This window comes from Peromyscus leucopus, chromosome 23, assembly GCF_004664715.2.
Source record: "Peromyscus leucopus breed LL Stock chromosome 23, UCI_PerLeu_2.1, whole genome shotgun sequence".
Lineage (NCBI taxonomy): Eukaryota > Metazoa > Chordata > Mammalia > Rodentia > Cricetidae > Peromyscus > Peromyscus leucopus.
The window spans coordinates 6,425,853-6,440,371 of NC_051082.1; the positions used below are offsets into that span (position 1 = coordinate 6,425,853).

Genomic DNA, 14,519 nt, shown 5'->3' on the forward strand with positions numbered 1-14,519 from the left:
AGGACACAAGTGGGGATGGGGTTGAGGGTGGAAAGGAAGAGGACTTGGCTGTTGTTCACTAAAGGAAAAGAGTGACAGAGAACCACACAGCCTTAAACCAGCCAATGATACATCTTACTCCTAAATCTGCTTTGCCAAAGTAATCAGAGTTTAACCTGGCTTTACCTGCTAGGTTCCATGCTATGAAAAGGTAGAGAGAGGAAGTCTTCTGTTTTTCTTGTTGTAAAAAGTTAGGCTGCTGTGTACTTTAGCAGGATAACTATCTTATGTTGTGTGTTTAGGCAAAGTGAAGACTGGAAGGTCACAGGATGTAATCCTGCCTTCAGGACATTTACTCTCAGTCCAGATTGGTTTCCTGTATCCAACTTCTTATGATGAGCACACACAGCAGAAGTGCTTTGAGTCCAGTATTTTTGAGGACAAGATGTTCCTTTAGTTCCCATGTGACACTGCTTCTTTCTCTCTTCTCTTCCCTCCTACACACCTGTCTTCTCTTTCCTCCCCCCCAAATCCCTATGCCTCTTTCCTGTCCCCATCCCTGTCTGATCTACCCCTTCTCTTCCCTTCTGTCTGGCGCTAACTCCCTACATATCTCAGGCTGAATTTTCTTTTGTTGTAGTTGTTTTTCGAGACAGGGTTTGTTTGTATAATAGTCCTGCCTGTCCGGGAACTTGCTTTTTAGACCAGCTTGGCCTAGAATTCAAGAGATCTGCTTGCCTATGCCTATTCTTCTCTGTATCAGAGTGCTGGGATGAACGGCATGGCCAGGTTTATAACTCACTCCTCAAGGTGCTCCCCTAATGGCAATGTCTTTTCTATTAATCTTCAGCCTCCAAGACTAGACAGAATGATGTTCTCTGAGGATCTAGTTATGTCTGGTATACAGAGAATACAATCGTCAAAGCTGAGTTCTTTCAACAGGTTCTTTATTAGAGGGTACAGTGTATAATGAAGACAACCAGGGATGTGGGGATGGGGTAGGCAGTAACTGAGGTGACAAGTCTAACAGTGAACTCCTTTGTGCTACTTGTTGTATGGAGTGTTGGAGAAGCAGATGGCGGCCGGGCAGTCACTGTTGCAGATGAAGTCCTCACAGGGGTTGTTTTTGTCTGCAGAGAAACAAGAAAGAAGTTGAGTGGAACCCATGAACCTGCTTCCTATGATTTGTATCCACAAGAAATCGGTGGTCCTCCCATCAGTGCAGACTCGGGGTTGAGAGACAAAGCACAGAAAACACATTGGATTGGTCAAATGCTGGAACACACTGATAATAAGAACATTAGTTGTTGCGGGCTGGGGAGATGGTACAGTTGGTAAAGTGGTTGGTATACAATCATGAGGGCCTGACCTAGGATGCCCAGAGTCCATGTAAAAAGCAAGATGTGGGCCTGGAAAATAGCTCAGCAGTTTAGAGCTCTGGCTGCTCTTCCAGAGTACCTGGTTCAATTCTCAACACCCACAAGGCAGCCCACAACTGTCTGTAACACCAGTTGCAGGGGATCTGAAACACTCAAGCCACTGTACATAAAATAAAATTAAGTATATTTTTTAAAAACAAGATACCGGGTGATGGTGCCACATGCCTTTAATCCCAGCCTTTGGAAGGCAGAGCCAGTTGGATCTCTGTGAGTTCAAGACCAGCCCAGTGTACAAAATGAGATCCAGAATAGGCACCAAAACTACACAGAGAAACCCTGTCTCGAAAAAAAATAATTAAATAAATAAAATAAAAATCAAGACATGGTTGGGGCATCTGTAACTCTATTGGGGATGTGGGGAGCAGAGATGCCCAAAATTTGTTGGTCAGTCAGGCTAGCTAAAGGTGAGCATCCTGTTTATTGAGAAACCCAGCTGTAGGTGGAGTTTTTCATCATAACCGCTGGCTCCCCAAATAGCAACACAAAGAGTCATTATTAATTATAAATGCTCCATCAATATTTCAGGCTTGTTACTGGCTTACTCTTATATTTTAAACTAACCCATATTACTAATCTACCCTCTGCCATGTAATGTTACCTTCTTTCAACACAGCACATTCATCTTGCTTCTCTCTACATCTCTCGAGTCTCTTCCAACTCCTTCTTCCCAGCATTCTCTCTGCCTGAAAATCCTGCTTAGCTATTGGCCAATCAGCTCTTTGTTAATCAAGAGAGCAATACATATTTAGTGTACAAGGATTGTTCCACAGCACCCAGCCTCTAAAGACACGGGAGAGAGTTAACTGAAGAAGACAGGAGATGACAACTCATTCCTATACATATAAAGAAATAAACATATATTTAATTTAAAACCCAGAAAACTACAAATATAAAATACCACATATAAAACTATATGATTTAAGGCCCATTGGTGGTGGCACACACATTTAATCCCATCACTCTGGAGGCAGAGCCAGGTGGATCTCTGTGAGTTCAAGGCCAGCATGGTCTACAGAGCAGGATCCAAGACAGGTACCAAAAATACACAGAGAAACCCTGCCTCAAAATAAAAATTATATGATTTAAGACAATCCTCCTGCCTCCACCTCCCAAGTGGTCAGATTGCAGGTATGCATTATCACACTCAATTCAGGGATTCTAGAGGTAGAACCCAGAGGTCTGTGAATTCTAGGCAAGCACTCTAGCCACTGGGCTATATTCCCAGGCCTCTGAATTCTCACTTGTAAGATGGGAATGATAAATCTTGCCCTGCATAGGTGTTTACTCCAGTATCTGACTTATAGCCAATGATGAAGCTCTCCATTGTTTAGTCAATATGGAATCAGTATAACACAGCAGCTAACAGGAGAGGCATTGAACAGGCAAGATGGCTCAGGGAATAAAGGCACTTGCTGCCAGGTCTGAACCCGAGTTCCATCCAAAGGACTTACATAGTTGAAGGAGAAAACAGATTCATTGTCCTCAGACTTTCGCACCTGTGTTGTATCAGAGGCATGCCTCCCCCAGAAATACATAAACTCTTACAATGTTTTTTTAAAAGAGGCGTTGAAGTGGTGTAGATGTGCATCCCATAACCAAATGCTATCACTTCTAAGCTGGGTGATATTGGGCAAGTGGCCCTGCCTTCCTCATCTTCCTCATCAGTGACCTCATCTATATTTTAGTATGTACCTGATAAGACTGTTGTGAGGTCAAATGAGACCAAGAAATGACTGATAAATGATAAATGTCCTTGTTACTTCCCTGTCCTTTCCAAATCCACCCAGGGCCAATCAGAGTCCAGAGGCCCTGGGTGGTAAACCTACCACTGCAGGTGACCTCATTCCCAAAGAATGAGTATGAGTAGGAGCTGGTGTAGTTGTTGTCTATGAGGAATTTGCAGCTTTACAGCTTCTTTGCCTGGGTGTAGCAGTTGTCATGAGTCTGGCATCACCTGGAGAGAGGAAGGAACAGCTGAGGGAGGATTATGGACCTACAGGAGGACAGTTCTCACTTGCAATCTTTCTCAATCGTGACTTAAACACAATGATCCAGAAGAAATCGTCCTGAGGCTTGAGAATCTGTGATTATTATTAAGCATATATTTATTGAAAGTAACTTCTCTGGAGTGTTGTGGTGTCTACCATTAATCCTAGTACTTGGTATGCAGAGGCAGTTGGATCTCTGAGTTGAAGTCCACTATGGTCTCCAGAAGGAATTCCAGGAAAACTAGAGCTACACAGAGAAACCCTGTCTGGAAACAAACAAACACAAATAAAGAAAGAAACAAAACAAAATATATGATGTTTGGTGAACATGCATGTCTCCTGTTCATGCCTCATGAAATGCTCTGCTTGTATCCTGTCTCCACCTAACTCCAAAACTCCAATCTCCCACATGGATCACTCACGTGTCTAATTCATTCACCGTGGCATCTGAACCCCCAACCCAAGCCACAAAAGCAGCCATAGTTGTTGTACTCTGACACGAAATCAGTTCCAGGCATGGTGCACTTGATCACATTGTTGAACCGACACACAGCCCGAGGGCTGATGCTGTGTGCAGTAGCGCCTGCTGCATGAAAGCACAGCACACTCCATCAATTCCACTTGGCTTTACCAGGGGTCTGATGCCTGCCTGCTAGCTTCCTCCTTGACTCCTACCAGATGCTGCATGGGGAGAGCAGTGAATAGAGGTGTGTGTGTGTGTGTGTGTGTGTGTGTGTGTGTGTGTGTGTGTGTGTGCTTGCCTGCACACAGGTTCATAAGCATGCATTTGGGAGCACTCATAAGTCATGCTACACATGAAGATGTCAGTGAACAGTTTTAGAGAGGTGGTTTTATTATGTAGTTCTTGGAGACCAAACTCAAGTCACGAAGCCTGAGCAGGAAGATGTCTACTTATTTGAGATGGGAAGTTGCCCTGTAACCCAAGCTAGCCTCCAACAAAGCAACACTTTGTCCTCAACCTTCTGAGTGGTAACACTATAAATGAACACAGCTGTACTTAGCTGGTCTGACTCCCCAGTGTTAAGGTCTATAGACATTGCCCTTTGCCCTGCTTGCCTGCTCATTTCTCACTGTCAGGACAGACAGACACCACTCTGTGAGCTGCCCTGTGGTCCCTGTGTTGAGGAGCTGAGAACACTCTCCAGTCAGCAGCCAGGGACAAACTGATCTCTTAGTTCAATGGCCCAACAATCCAACCATCTCTTGAGTTTGAAAGCTGCCCCAATCCTACTCAAGCCTAGGTGAAATCCTAACCTTAGCCAGCAGTGGGATACATCACAGTTCTAGCTGAGACCTTGAGCCAGAGAAGCAGACAACACATGCTTATTGTTTTACACTGGAAGAAAGAAGGAATCTGTTGTATGGTGATGCACAGCTCATAGACAAGGACAATGGTCAGATCATCATGGTAAAGTCAGCATTTCACACAACAAACTGTTCATCAGCTAAGGAGTAGGTAAATGACAAGGATTCAGTGTGCAGTGGGATACTTGATCACCATTAAAATTCAAGAGAAGCCAGGTACAGTGGAACACACACTGTGTAGTCCCCAGCTCTACTTGCAGATGTAGGTGGATATCTGAGTTCAAGGCCAGGATGGTCTATAGAGTGAGTTCCAGGACAGCTATTACTACACAGCAAAACCCTATGATGAATAATCAATCAAAATAGAATTGCAGACACAAGCTAGGCAAGTATGTAATCCTAACACTTGGAAGGTTGAGGCAAGTCTGGACTAGAATTTTGAGTTGGAGGACATCATGAGCCACATAACAAGATTATGTAAAAATAATATTAAGGGCTGGAGAGATGGCTCTGGAGCCAGGAGCACTTCCTGTGCTTGCACTGGACCCAGGCATGATTCCAGCACACACATGGCAGCTCACAAATGTCTACAACCCTAGTTCTGGAGGATCAGACCCCTCTTCTCTCCTCTTAGGCACTGCTCACCCACAGTTCACAGACACCCATGCAGAGAAAGGGCTCATTCACATGAAATAAAAGTAAATATTTCTTAAAAGGACAATAAAAAATTGCCAAGGAACCTGAAACCCAAGTAAACCTGTCCCAGGGCAATATGGCAGAGATACAAGTGACATTCTTTGCTGGCGTAGGTGAATATAGTGGACTTTTCTAAGGAGTCATCTGAGTCCAGACCTAGAGGGTAAAGGTGACAGATGTTGTCACCATAAGGGGATGAGAGAACCCCAACACAAAGGCCATTGAATCCCAAAGGTAACCCCAAACTAGAACTTCACATGTGACCATTAGGGGGCTGTACATTAAAGACAAGGGAGATGTATTTTACTCTTAGGGGACAAGGGTGCTACTTCTGAGCAGATTGACCCCCAGAAGGAGTTTCATCTTGAGCGAAAGGAGGACTCAAGTGACTTTTCTTTATAGTCCTGTAGCTGTGCTCTGACAGTGTCCAGTCAGCACATGGGGCCTGTGACTACTGTGTGTGTAGCACAGAAGTAGAATATGTGCACCCTCACACACAGTACTGACCTGCAGAGCTACTGTAGATGGTGACAGAGCCTGAATCAGTGCTGTCCCAGAGGCAAAGAGAAAGGGCTAGCTCAACACCCCAACCAGCTCAAGTGCAGTGACAGACAAAGTGACAAGTCCCTCTCCTGTGAATGCTATGAGATCATAAGAAGATATAGGCAATGCTCCTGGGATTGGGTCTGAGGGATGCTAACAGTGACATGTGGTCACAGACAGGAGTAGCTGTCCCCAACAATCCTCCATGTTAACTTTATAAACAAAGTGTAAGTCTGTCCCAAGAACCTGACACAGCCTATGAGGTAGATATAATTACAAACTCAAATTTAAATTAATTAACTAATAAGTTAAGTTATGTGTGTGAGAGAGAGAGAGTTATCAAAAGAGAGCGCACTTGTGTGCACATGTGAAGATCAAAGGACAGTCTTGTGTAAGCAGTTCTCTCCTTCTACCTTTAAGTGGGTTTCAGGAAGCAAACTCAGGTCTACAGGCTTTCATCATAGGCTGCATCTTAGTAGCCTGAAAACTCCATTTAAAAAACTAGGAATGTAGCCAGATAGTGGTAGTGGTGGTGCACATCTTTTATGGTTTTAATGTCAGCACTCAGAAGCAGAGGCAGGCAAATATTCGAGTTGGAGGCAAGCCCAGTCTACAGAGTGAATTCCAGGACAGCCAGAGATACACAAAGAAACCCTGTCTCAAAAAAAGAAGAAAGAAAGAGAGAAAGAAAGAAAGAAAGAAAGAAAGAAAGAAAGAAAGAAAGAAAGAAAGAAAGAAAGAAAGAAAGAAGGAAGGAAGGAAAGAAAGAAAGAAAGAAAATGCCCAACAGATGTGCCCACAGGCAATATGATGCAGGCAATCCTTCAGCTGAGGCTCTCCCTACCCAGTGTGTGAAACTGAAAATCAACCGTTGCAGATGCTGGAGAGATGGCTCAGCACTTAAGAGCACTTTCTACCCTTGCTGAGGACCACAGTTTAATTCTCAGCAACCATATGGTGGCTGTCAGACAATCTGCTGTCCCAATGCCCACCTACCTCTTGGTTTGGTCATCTCTCAGGTACCCTCTAAACTAGCACCCCAGTACATACTTTTCCCCACTGCCCATGTCTTCCCTGGATAAAACCCATATAGGGGATGAGTTGAGTTGTTTGTCTCCATGTTCAAGGTCAGGTTTGAATAGGCAAGACCTCCTGAAATTTGACAGGTGATATCTATCAACAAAGTTTACTACTGGTCTTTTTAGGACTTGGTTATTACCTCAAAATTTTCTCTCTGGGACCCTAAAGATACTTCATCTACAGACAGCAGGAAGCATGTTGGAGAACACGACATCCACATTCCCAAGTGTGGTTTTGGAGGCTTTTGGTTATTTTGTGGGTTATGGATGTTTATTATCATCTAGAGGAATATGGTATATTGATACAAATATAAAGTTATTTTTTACACTGTATATATGTTTGTACTCTAATGGATTTTTGTTTATTGATTAAAATTTAAGGTTATTTTATTACAACATATTGTATGTATGTTTCTATTTTTGTTTGTGGTATTGTTTTTAGGGAATGTTAGTATTCATACCTGCACCTTGGGGACCCACCCATTGTCCAGATCACATCACCTTATGTAAAGTTAGTTCTCTTTAAGAGAAAACCCCTCCCCATTTTCTCTCTCTTCTATCCTCTCTCCCTCTCTCTCCTTTCATGAAACTATGTGCACCTCTTCTTTCTCATTTTTTCTCTCTCTTTATTTCTGTTTCCCCTTCCCAATTACTAAATCTATTGTTCTAAAAGTTCCAATTAAGTTCTTAAATTTTAACTTCTATTTCTAGTTTGAGCATGTCTCAACAGTTCTCCATTTGGCTGGCAGACATGTCAAAGCATCCATTGCTGACTGCAACCTGTTCCAAATGATCACAAGCTCTGGACTTGCTGAAGGCTGATGTGGACCAGCCTAGCTAATGTGATTGTTCTCCATCTCTACAGCTTGTTCAGATAATCACGTTTCTGATAAGTGGTCCATTGCCTAAATTCCCTGCATACCTTTGACTAGCCTTTTAGTGTTGTTGGGCACTGACCACCTATGCTGTCTTTCAGTTTGTAGCAGCTATAGAAGAGAGTACATCGTGCCTGCCCCTGAAACAGACTAAAAGGGCTAAGTCAAAGAGAAACTCCCTGGCATAGGGGACAAAATGCCTACGAAAATGCCCATTGATATACTAGGAAACTGGCCCAGAGCTGTCAATTGATAGATTTACTAACTGAATTGGATTCACGATAGGAAAAGATACTTGACCTACTTTATGTAGAATCAAAGAGGTATTGTGTAGCCTTAAGAATTATTATAATTATATGTCATTCAGGATGATAATCTGGCTGTACTCAAAGATCAGAAAAACAGGGCCTTAAGTAGATGGAGATGTCGCTGCCCTAGAAAAATCTGTCACATATTTAGAGAAATTATTCTCTTCTCTAGTTAAAACAGTTCTCCAGGTAAGAAGGGATCTTGACCTAAAACTTATTCAATTGGTTCCTGTGGTTATCATTCCTTCAAGAAGGGAGCCTAAGCAAGGCCATAGGAGAGCAATGCTGTTTTTATGATAACCACTCAGGGATCATTAGAAACTCCATGGCCTTGCTGAAAATGTACATCCATGACAAAGGCAAATGCAACAAGAAAACTTCCCTAGGGTCTTTCTTAGCTAGCACCTTAATAATCTTGCTTCCTTTGAACTTTTTAAAGGGGCAGCCTAGGACCACCTGCATGTCAGATGTTTGCACTGATATTCACAATGACAAAACTGCCATTACGAAATACCAACAAGCCTCAAATATTTTGAATTGGTAAGGACTTTTTGTATGATGATAGAAAGGTAAAACTATATTTGATTCAATTCTGGTTTATACTATACTTTATATGATAATAGAAAGTGAAACTTATAAAAGATGTATTCAGATTAACAAAAGCTAACTTAGAGATTTACACCTATCTCTTCACCAAATGTTCAGCACCAAGAGTCTAGAGAATTTAAATAAATGATGGTATATGTTTAATAAATAAGGATTTGATAAACCAGATATATATTCTGTAAAGGAGTTTCTGGTCCCCTAAGAGGGTTCTTTTCTCAGAGTTGGGCCACACCCCAACTAACAAGTCCTGTTTTTCTTGTCCCCATTTGGCCCTGAATCTTTCCCATGACACTCTTCTTTGCTTTCTCAGGAAACAATAAGTCCTAGTCATATGAAAGCTGCTAACATATTGGAGACTTTTAGGGAACATTAGCTGATAGCCATTCATATCTAATAGACAGACAGTCCTCAAATACTCAGAGATCTCCAGAATGTGGCATTTAAAATGTTTAATTAAAAAGTTCTTCATGATAGAGAGACATGCTGGCTCCTGGCAGGACCTTTATTTCCTCCAAAGAAGATGGACTGGCACAGGACCTCCACTTGGAACTTGCTCCAGAGTGGCAGCACCAGTTGCTGAACAAAACCAGCCTTTCACCTCAACTACTGCCAGGGCTTTCTTCAAACCATGGACAACAGGACTCTGGAAAGCTCATTGCCTCACTTTTCCCTAGACAGGGTAGTTTGGTCCTCCCCAGAAGTACCTACCCCAAAACTGTCAGATCTTCTGAGGCCTTGCAGGCCTAGGGCTGGCATCCAAAGACTGATGTTGCCCTGATACCTCTGCCCTCAATGACCATTGAGGATCTTGGGGAGGCTGCCCTGGGATGGTCATTCTGAAAGCTATGAATCTATGTTGCTACCATTGATTAATAAGGAAACTTCTATGGCTTGTGGCAAGAGAGAATAGAGCCAGGTGGAGAATCCAAGAGAGAGACAAGGAGAAGAAGGCAGAGTCAGAGAGATGCTGAATGCTGTCCAGGGAAGCAAGATGTGATACAACACAGGTAATGCCACAAAGCCAGATGGCAAAATATAGATCAATATAAATAGGTTGAATTAAGTTGTAAGAGCTAGTTAATGAAAAGCCTGAGTATAGGCCAAACAGTGTGTAATGATATAAGCCTCTATGTGTTTACTTGGGACCAAGAAACTGTGGGAGAAATGAAAACTTCTGCCTACAGGAGGCTGTCTAGGTAGCCAACAGGGAAGTCTCTGTCACTTTCAATCACTAACTCAGGTAGAATGTATCCTTCTCAGATCTCTGGTGTCATTTGACAACCAGGCTTTGTCAATTCAACAGCTGCAACCAAGGCTTCAGGTGCCTTTTTTGTTCTCTACGTAAAATTCACAGGCCTCAGATTCCTCAGTCCTTGGATGGGGTTTATGGCACAACTATCAGGGTGTCTGGCCATCCCATCACCAGAGTAGGTCAGTTCCTGCCATCTCGCGACCATTGCCAGCAGTCTTTTGCGGGGGTATCTTTGTGGATCTCCGTGGGCCTCCCTAGCTCTCTGCTTCCTCCCCTTCTCACCTTCTCATGTGGTCTTCATTTACCATGGTCTCCTATTCCTTGTTCTCACGGCTGGGCCCCTGGTGGAGCACTGGGAGTCTAATTAGTGAGAAAGAAGAGGGTTTATATGAGCGAGAATTGTTGAAGCCAAGGTTGGATAAAGCACCGGGACAAATAACCAAATGAATGGAAGCACAGGATCTATGAACCAAAGGCTGAGGGGCCCCCAACTGGACCAGGCCCCCTGAATGCGTGAGACAGTCATTTGGCTTGATCTGTTTGGGAGGCAGCTGTGCATTGGTGCCGGGTCCTGGGCTCGTTGCATGAGTTGGCTGTTTGAATCCTGGGACTTATGCAGGGACACTTGGCTCGGTCTGGGAGCAGGAGAATGGACATGCCTGGACTGAGTCTACCAGGTCGACCCCGGTCCTCAGGGGAGACCTTGATCTGGAGGAGGTGGGAATGGGGGGGTGAGCTGAGGGGAGGGGGGCGAGAGGGGGAGAACAGAGGAATCTGTGGCTATTATGTTGAACTGAATGGTGTTGTAAAATGATAATTAAAAAAAGGAATTGAAAAATAATTCACCGGCCTCATTCTCTTAGAGCTCACACTGAGTCTGGACACAGGTCACCTTGCTACCAGATTCAAACAAGGGATCAACTCACTTTGCACTGACTGCTCTCAGTATCTCCTGGTGAATTAGATAAAAAGCAGATGCTTTAACATTGGTTTATGTGAAGATAGGAAAGATGTCTCACTTCTGTTCACTTACTTATCCTTCTCAGATCTGATGATGTTTGCCAATTTTCGGCTCTCTCCCCCAACTCCAAGGCTACAAGCACCTTGGTAGTTCATTAGTGAGTTTCCTTTTAAAAGTACAGGCATGTGTGACTCACTCATAGACTTCATAGTACAGGATTAACTGGTTTCAGATGTGACTTCAGAGGTTCAGAATTTTAACATTGATAAAAGCAGTTTTGATAAACTGATAGAACACTGACTATAGTCTTGAGAGGCCTTAAATTTCTGTGGACTTTACTTGTCCCAGCTTTTAGAGACAGGTTTGCATTAGAGAGGAAAGGGAATCCTTCCTGCTCCTCCTTCTTCACTCACTCAACCACAGCCACTCAGCAAATTACTTCTGCTTATAGATTTAAAGATGCAATTCATTGGGCTGAAATCAGGCCCTAGAAAATGGTCATGCCTTCTAACCCAAAGCCATAGCTTTTGCTATGATACCAAGATGTAAATCTGTTCTAGATGTTTTAAAAACTCTTGCAGGTTCCTGCACAGATCCACCCATCCTGCCAGATTCATGCCAAGGCCAGACTCTCAAAGGCCCTCCAGATATACCACCAGCCACTGCACCAACTGAGGACATCAACCGGGAGACTACTGGAAGGACAGACGAATTCCCCACCTCCAGAGAAACAGCAGCTGTGATGGCTCCTGTACTCCTGATTTGGCATGCCATGTTCCCCCAAGCTCCTGGAACTTCACTCCTGGCACCACTTCTCCAGACTCAAAGGGATACCTGCCCTTTCATCTGGCTCACCCACACTTGCCTCTTCTGTACAACCAGGGCACTTCTCTGTCCCATTCTTTCTGGCAGTTATCACTCTTCCCATGGCTAGCCCTGCTCATGAGGCCAATGATAACAATCCATTTTCCCTTAGCAATCTGCTTCTTACTTCCCTCAAGGGGTATCCAGGATGGCAGCTAACTGAATGCTTTTTCACTCACACCTCCCACTGTGTATGACCCCAACTCTCAAATTCCCCCTCCCCATTTCACCCCCAAAGCAGCAGGAAGCAGTCTCGAGAATTTCGTGCCCTCATTCCGCCCACACACTTGCTATCCATAACTCACCCTTCTATAGTAATCAAAAAGGGAGGAATGGTAGGGAATGTTAGCAGTTAGACCCACCCCTTGGGGACTGACCATCATCTGAACCATGTCATCTTACGTAAAGTCTCCTCTTAGAGAAGACCCCTCCTCCTTCTCTCTCTTCCCTCTTTTCTCCCTCTCTCTTTTTCAGGAGGCTGCACACACCTCTGCTTTCACTTTCTCTTCTCATTATCTCTCTCTTTTCCTCTCATTCTCTCTCTCCCTTTCTCTCTCTTCCCTCTCCCCTCCCCGTTTAATAATAAAACTTTCCATGTAGATGGCATGTCTGCATGATGTTAGTAACTTTCCACTACGCCATGCCACAGCCTGCCAGGTGTGCATGGTGTGTCTCCCTCACCTGCCAAGGCTGGCACACACTGTTTTATAACAATTGTGTCTATAAAAGGTCATTTGGAAATGTAGGGTGAAGTTCTGGTTTTTGAAAGCTATTGTCATAAACTATACAGGAAAATCAAGAAACATAGGTCAGGGGTTAGTCATTTGTAAAAATCAAATTTATAGATATGTTAGGTATGTTGTCTAGGTTGAATAGATATATTTTACATAGATGATCTTCAAATACTTCAAAGACCTATACAATATGGGGTCCTTGATAGAGTTGAAGACTAGACAGCTACAGGTGCAGTTTTTCTTAGTTATGATAGAAAGTAAGTTAGGTGTAAAACTTTGGGTTCACTAATGTAGGATAGAAAATGCATTATTTTCTTTGCAAATGCTAATAGAAGTGGACAGAATACTGTAAATGTAATCCCTACTTGATAATTGGTTTTATTGTATGTAGTTTTATGTTAAAGTAAAAACCTTTATATATATTTAGACAAAAGGAGGAAATACTATAGAATATTATTTTGAGGTGTGTTAATTTTGTTTACATTGCATTTGTTTAACTCTGTGAAGCTGTGTTACTGTGCCTATCTAAAATACCTGAAGGTCTACTAAAGAACTGGATGGCCAATAGCTAGTCAGTAGAAAGGATATGTAGGGCTGACAGGCAGATAGAATATATAGAAGGAAAAATCTTGGAGGAGAAAAAATGTAGCCTGAGAAGGTGGAGGATGTCAAGGGCCATCCACCCATGTTACACAGCCAGCCACTGAGTAAGACACAAAGAAAAATATACCAGAATAGAAAAGGATGCAAAAGATAAATGGAATAATTTTAAGTTAAGTAAAGCTGGCTAGAAGTAAGCAAAGCTAAGGCTGAGCATTTGTATTTAAAAATAAGCCTCCATGTGTGCTTTATTTGGGAGCTAGGTGGTGGGCCCCCAAAAGAATAAAAAACAACATGGCTCTAGCTGCACCTGTTGCTCATGAGACCTGACCTTGGGAGGGGTAAGGCTTATGCTTTGGGACTCCACTGAGGATCAGGTTGTGGTTGAAAGGCAGAGGCCTGGACAGCTGTTCAGTAAAGGAAAAAGATACTGAGAACCACGTAGCCTTAAATTAGCCAATGAGACATCTTATTCCTAAATCTGGTTGACCATTGAAGCAGAGATTAACCTGGCTTCACCTGTGAGGTTCTATGATAGAGAAAGGTAGAGAAGAGTTTGTGCTCTGTTCAGTTTCTTGCAAAAAAGTTAGACTGCTGTGTACTTCAGCCCATAGGTCCCCCCTTTTTACTAAAAAACGAGTTTCTGACTTAGGTTGTATGGGACGTCAGCAGGTCACCTTACCCATCATGCACACACCTGCCCAGGCAACACAGGCACTCTGGCTTAGGTTGATGATGGCCCCCAAGGCATTACCCATCTTTGAATACTCATTCAAACATGTGAGCTGTAGAGTAACTGCTGCCAAAGATCTCAAAGTGGTGCTGGGCTTGCAATCTGCAACACAGAAAAGACCAACAGAGGTCCTAACCTACCCATATCCTGAAGGTTAAAGGCAATTGAGCCATTCCCTTCCTTAGCGAGCCTTACTGCAAATTGGAGTCCTTGTAAGATGGTATCTCGATAGCAAATGGAATTTGAGTTTTATAAATTTTATAACTTTCATAGCCAATTCAAATGTATAATTGTAGAATTAAATTTAACATGCCCAATAGAATGAAAGATTAACTAACTGTGGTAGCTACTTTTGCTGCCAGGGTCTCCACTGTGCTAGCTGTAGTAACCAGTTATGAAATAGCAGTCCCAGAAACAATAGCAGCAGTGGCCACCACCGCTATAACAGCAACAACAGCAAAAGCGATGTCAGATTCTCTTCTGCAGTGTGTGAGCATCATCTGTGTCTAACTGCCAGGGTCCACTGGCATGGACAC

At 43.2% G+C, this 14,519-nt stretch overlaps 1 pseudogene; it reads right to left on the reverse strand.

Annotated features, from left to right (window-relative positions):
• Positions 1-1,002: 1,002 nt before the first annotated feature.
• LOC119086544 lies at positions 1,003-14,008 on the reverse strand (annotated as a pseudogene).
• Positions 14,009-14,519: the final 511 nt, after the last annotated feature.